The sequence below is a fragment of the Raphanus sativus genome, chromosome 5, assembly GCF_000801105.2.
Source record: "Raphanus sativus cultivar WK10039 chromosome 5, ASM80110v3, whole genome shotgun sequence".
In the NCBI taxonomy this organism is placed as follows: Eukaryota; Viridiplantae; Streptophyta; class Magnoliopsida; order Brassicales; family Brassicaceae; genus Raphanus; species Raphanus sativus.
In genome coordinates this window covers 14,491,101-14,497,379 of record NC_079515.1, presented here as the reverse complement: position 1 = coordinate 14,497,379, position 6,279 = coordinate 14,491,101, and the positions used below count along the sequence as shown (strand labels likewise).

Below are 6,279 nucleotides of genomic sequence, written 5' to 3'. Positions count from 1 at the left end.
GCTATCTAGGATGAGAGGACACAAACCCAGGAAGAAACACAGGGCACAGAGATGCTCAAACTGCAAGGAAACTGGCCATACGAAACCACAATGTACACAACCAGTTGACTAGTTGTCCAGACGACCTAAATTTAAGTCGTCCAGTCTTGATTACCCGTCCAGACGACTAATTGTTAAGTCGTCCAGTGTTTCGTCTACCAGATAACCTTCAAGTAAGTCGTCCAGAAGACCTTCTGCTAAGTCGTCCAGTGTATTTTATTTTTAGACGACCTTCTACTAAGTCGTCCAGTGTATTTTATTTTTAGACTACCTTCTACTATCCCTTCAAGTGTATTTTTTTTTAGACGACCTTTTACTAAGTCGTCCAGTATATTTTATTTTTAGACTACCTTCTACTATTTTTATTTTTAGACTACCTTCTACTATTTTTTTTAGACGACCTTTTACTAAGTCGTCCAGTGTAAGTCGTCCAGCTGGAAAACCTTCCAGACGACTTATTTGTTAGTCGTCCAAACCTACCAGACGACTTATATATTTACAAATCTATACAAAGACAAGTTCAAATAAATCATACACAAGTTAGAAAATCTATACAACGACAAGTTCAAATACAAATACACAAATCATACACAAGTTAGAAAATCTATACAAAGACAAGTTCAAAGCCATACACAAATCTAATCATACATGCCCACGAACATATCACCATCCTCATTATCTTTCAAATGCTGATCAACAAGCTCCGTCCATATAACCACCGCCATATTATCCTTCATATTCTTCGCATTGGACCTAGCAAAGTCTTTAGGGCTAAAGGGGACCCCAAGAGCATGACATTCAATGTACTTTAGAGCGTACACGCCACAATCACCATTGTTGGCCGTGGGTACATCTTTCAGCCGTCTCTCATATGTGTATCGCTCCAACCCGTATTTGACCCGTAATTCGTCGGTGTCTGCGCACTCAACAAGCAGATAAGGGACCATCTCGAGAAAAGACTCCATTATCTCATCCCATGCTTCTGGTATGCTAGATGTAGGTATGCTGTCCCAGACGACTATGTGCCTCTTAGGAATCGATATCCAAATAGCAACCCAATGTTTGTTGTCCAAGTTCACTGGCGCATAGATATCATCAATGTCCTCCCCCCACTTCTTGTTTGATTGGCAAAATGAAGGCATTGATCCGTCATAAAAACTCGACGCCCCACCAGGTAGCATTCTTCCTAAACCTTTGTGATCAGGTTCCGATGCTTTGAAGAACAGATACTGGTCTCTCCAAGACTGGGAAAAGTTGTGATCCAGGAAGCACATTCGCTCGCTCCGGAAAGCTTGTGGGTTCTCCTGATACCTCTGCCTCAGCACATTAATCCAAGCATATATATGCTGCATATAAAATAATACAAGTTAGAACCTTCCAGACGACTTTTATTTAAGTCGTACAAACCTACCAGACGACTTATTTGTAAGTCGTCCAGCTGGAAAACCTTCCAGACGACTTATTGGTAAGTCGTCCAGCTAGAAAACCTTCCAGACGACTTATTGGTAAGTCGTCCAGGTGGAAAACCTTCCAGACGACTTATATATTTACAAATCTATACAAAGACAAGTTACCAGACGACTTAAAGATAAGCAGAAGACTTACTACGTTTTCCAGCCATCCTTTGGGTGTCCGTAGGATGTGATACCACCAAGTTGGTGATGTACGTGGTTTGTCCTCTTGCTTAGTGAAATAATGACTGCAAACAAAAAAGCAATTAGTTTTGGTAGACTAAATCAAGCTATTATGGGTAAAGCAATCACTTACGGATCAGTTTTCAACCAATCAGCGAGCTCCTTCAACTTAGGTCTGTTTAGTGTGGGAAATGGATTATACTTTGCCACTCTAAGGAGTTTCTTTCTATCTGCCGTATAAGGAGATATCTGCGTGGGAGCAAGTTTCTTCGTTCGTTCACTCCTTGCACGCACAGAAGCAGTGGGAGCTGTTTTGTCCAATACAACCAGGCTCGGTTCTGAAACTGGAACGCTTGGATCGGTGGAAGCGAAGCTCGGTTGTTGATCGTTGGAAGCGAAGCTCGGTTGGTCAGTGGAAGTGAGAGAAAAAATCTCTTTGGAGGTGACACCATCTGCTTTATCCTCCGGCAAGATCTTATATACCGAGATCGCCTCATCTGCTGTATCCTCCGGCAACAATCTCTGCAATAAAAGTTGCACACAAGTTAACCCTGGACGACTTAAATAAAAGTTGTATGGACGACTAGTTTTTTGTTGGGAGAGGATTTGATACTAACCTCTTTGGGCAGAGGAGAAGGCTGTTCCTTTTGAGGAGTAGGCTGTTTCGTTTGAGGAGAAAGCTGTTTCTTTTGAGGAATAGGCTTTGCCTTTTGAGGAGTAGGCTGTCTGGTTTGAGGAGTAGGATGATTGGTTTGAAGTGTAGGCTGATCCTTTTGAGGAGTAGGCTGTCTGGTTTGAGGAGTAGGCTGATTGGTTTGAGGTGTAGGGGTAGCCTGTTTGTTACTAACCCCGGTTTCTGTGGCTTGAGGGGTAGACTGTTTGTTACTAACCCCGGTTTCTTTGGCTTGAGGGGTAGCCTGTTTGGTTAGAGGTGTAGGGGTAGCCTGATTGGTGACACCAACCTTCTTCTCCACAGCTTTCAATCTATCGCACATCTTCCTAATCTCCCTGATGCACTTCTTAAACCCATCTTTCATCATGTCAACTAAGTCCTTGAACATATTTTCCAACTCCTCTCTGGTCACCCAACTAGCCTCTTCTCTAGCCTCTTCTCTAGCCTCTTTAGGAGCCTCTTTAGGAGCCTCTTTACGAGCTTTCTTCCGAGGTCTCTGATTGTCTTCCTCCTCCTCCTCTACCTCCACCACAACCATCTCTTTGGCTCTTTTCGATGGAGTCATAAACTTAGGTTTTGTACCAGTGACTTCCCAGCAATCCATGGTCCACTTCCACGGTCTCCGATCATACATGACTTTAATGATGTTCTCCGCGGGCACGTCCTCAACCTCAGAGTCCCATTTTGGCCACATTTCACTAATGTCCTTCTCAACAAAGTTGATCACGCGGGTCTGCAGTAAATAGAAGAAGAATCGAGTTAGATATTTGAAACAAAATACTAAATAGACGACTTAATTATAAGCCATCTACTAAGTCGTCTAGCTGGACGACCTTCCAGACGACTTATTATAAGTCGTCTACTAAGTCGTCCAGCTGGAAGACCTTCCAGACGACTTATTATAAGTCGTCTACTAAGTCGTCCAGCTGGAAGACCTTCCAGACGACTTATAATAAGTCGTCTACTAAGTCGTCCAGCTGGAAGACTTTCCAGACGACTTATTATAAGTCGTCTACTAAATCGTCCAGCTGGAAGACCTTCCAGACGACTTATAATAAGTCGTCTACTAAGTCGTCCAGCTGGAAGACTTTCCAGACAACTTAATTAAGTGAAGATGGAAAGGTACATGACTCAAGATAGCAGCTTTCATGAATCTGCGGCCTCTGCTGCCCTCGTAAGCCAGAATCGGTGGAGACGGACTGTTTGCTCTGGGACTACCAATACTAGCACCCATTCCCGGAATAGCTGTGTACGCCCAGACCTGAAGAACTTGTATAAACCCATCCACGGTGTAACAGCCAGTAATCTCTTTGTTCCACAAAGAGTCCATCAGCACCTTAAACGCGACTCTCCCCCATGGATAATTCTCAAACCGTTCTAAATCCATCACTAGCCTTGCCAGAGTAGATCGTGTAGCGGTCGAAAACTTTCTCCCTTCAATGAATCCAGTGAAGATGGAAAGGTACGCGAGCCGCTTGCGATCTTCCGTGGACCAATCCCCGCATCTCTTCAGTGCTGCTATTATCTGATCAGTAGTTGGCCCAGCTTCCAGATGAACTCCCATCATCCCCCAGAAAGAAACCATCTATTTGGTAACTTCACATTTTGGTGTCTCAAGGTCCTCGATGTACTCGCAGTTTAGACCAGTGAGGTTTTCAAACTCTAACAGTGAAAACCTCACAGGTTCTGGACCAACGAGAGACCACATCTCGTACTTCTTCTTAATGTCCAGCTTTAAACAGAGCATGTAGTGAACCAGCCTTGAAGCCCAACCAAATCCCTGCTCCTTGAACTTGATGAAAATTCCCACCCTCGACTCCTTGAGCTCTTCAAATTCATCATCAGTGAGAGCTTCCCTAAGAGCAGTATGCAACTTCTTGTTATCTGTATGATACGAAATGCTATGCTGGGGTTCTGGCTCTTCCCCTAATGTGTATAACCTACGGGGGAGTTCTGGAATATCCATCGTTTTTGTCTGCAAAATAATCAAAGACAACAATAGAAGTCAGAACACAAGCTAAATCAATCACGCCTTAATTGTTACTCCAGACGACTTTAATATAAGTCGTCTGGAAAGTCGTCCAACTGGACGACTTAGTTGACGACTTATATTTAAGTCGTCTGGAAAGTCTTCCAAATGGACGACTTATATTTAAGTCGTTTACTAAGTCGTCCAGTTGGAAGACTTTCCAGACGACTTACTTACAAGTCTTCCACTAGAAAAATTTCAAGCGGACCTGATGAGTCGCAGAAGGAGTTGGAGTACTCGTCGTTGTGGTTATAGATCTGAAAAAATAAACGTGAAACGGTGAGAATGAGTAAATTGATAGAGACAACGTTTTATGTTCATCTTTTCCTCGAGATTGATGACTTACCGGCGTTAGGGTTTACAGAGAAACGGCGCTACGGTTTACAGAGAAGAAGCGGCGGCGTTAGGGTTTAGAAGAAGCGGCGGTGCTAGCTAGTGTTTAGAGGAAGCAGCGGTGACAACGTTGGTGAGCACGGTGGCGAGGGCGACGGTTTGTTCGGAAATAGTGGAAGCGGGGGCGCTAGGGTTTAGAGGAATCGGCGGCGCTAGGGTTAGAAGAAGCTGCGGCGACAACGGTGAGAATGAAGTGAGATAGATAGCCGACGTTGAGAACGATGGTTTGTTCGGAAATAGTGGGAATTCGAATCGCATTTGATATCGCCGGTGAGAGAGAACTGTTAGGGTTTCTGAATTTCGCGGAAAATAAAAAAAAAATCACCTTATATATTGGGTAAATAATCCGGTTAGATTTAAAAGTGCATTGGTAAACTTTAAGGTTTGGTCCGGTTTAGACGACTTATTCTGGCTGATAATGTACATCAGACGACCTAATATTTAGTCGTCTGTGCACAGAAGACTAAATATTAAGTCATCCCAGACCCTAAAATGAACCTCTAAACTAAAATGACTAAATTAACTTACTAACCATGTTATAAAATTAAATTATACTTCAATAGTGTTTACTATACACAGAAATGAACACGCTTAGGTAATTTTAAAAAATTTCAAAAACGGTTTTAATGCTTTCCAAAATCTAACCCTAAGAACACATACAATACTACAACATATGTTGATGAAACATAAACTAAAGAATATCATGACTCACTACTTTCACTCATCTGGGCTGAAAACAATTGAAATTTGTTATATATTAATTTATATCTCTTAAGACATATATTAATTACATAATTCCAATTTTTCACTTATCAAAATATTTTTTACAAAATTTTTAAATTATGTTTAAGAATAACTGTCCAGACGACTTTAAGTTAAGTCGTCTGGACGACTTATTTTCAAGTCGTCTAAACAGACGACTTGCGAGGGGTAGAAACGTAAAAAAAAATCCGTTTTTTTGTTTATTCACAAGGAGATAGTTGTAATTTCAATAGCCTTTTAGATTACTTTTGCCTTTGACCCAAGTTGGGGTATTCTTTTGGGTTTGACTCCAAGTTTTGAGTCACACTTGGCAATTCTCCCTAAAAAAAATTAAAATCAAAATGAATTTGTAAATAGTGTTCCTTCAAATATGATGTAATACTATTCACTTTTTCATTTTTTGTCTCAAAATGATGATCATTGAAGATGAATTTAAGAATAAATAGAAAAAAATGAATAGGGATAAAATTTTGGAAATGATGATTTCTTATCAAAATTAATAAGGAATAAATTTGTACTACAATTTTCTACAGAAAAATGAAATAAGAAATAATGAAAAGCAAAAATTATTTCTCACTAATGATAACTTATTTTAAGGAATGTTAAAGAATATATTGTTCCTCTTTGTTCCTTTGGTTAAATCAAAATTTATGTTTTCTGCACACCATTGGAGCTGTCCTTAGAATATCTTACTTGCTATGTGTATACATCTATCTAATAATTTGTCCTCCCAAAATTACGTTATATAA

At 40.8% G+C, this 6,279-nt stretch overlaps 1 pseudogene; it reads right to left on the bottom strand.

The window, feature by feature from the left end:
* Positions 1-556: 556 nt before the first annotated feature.
* LOC130512522 (uncharacterized) lies at positions 557-4,378 on the bottom strand (annotated as a pseudogene).
* Between the last annotated feature and the right edge of the window lie 1,901 nt (positions 4,379-6,279).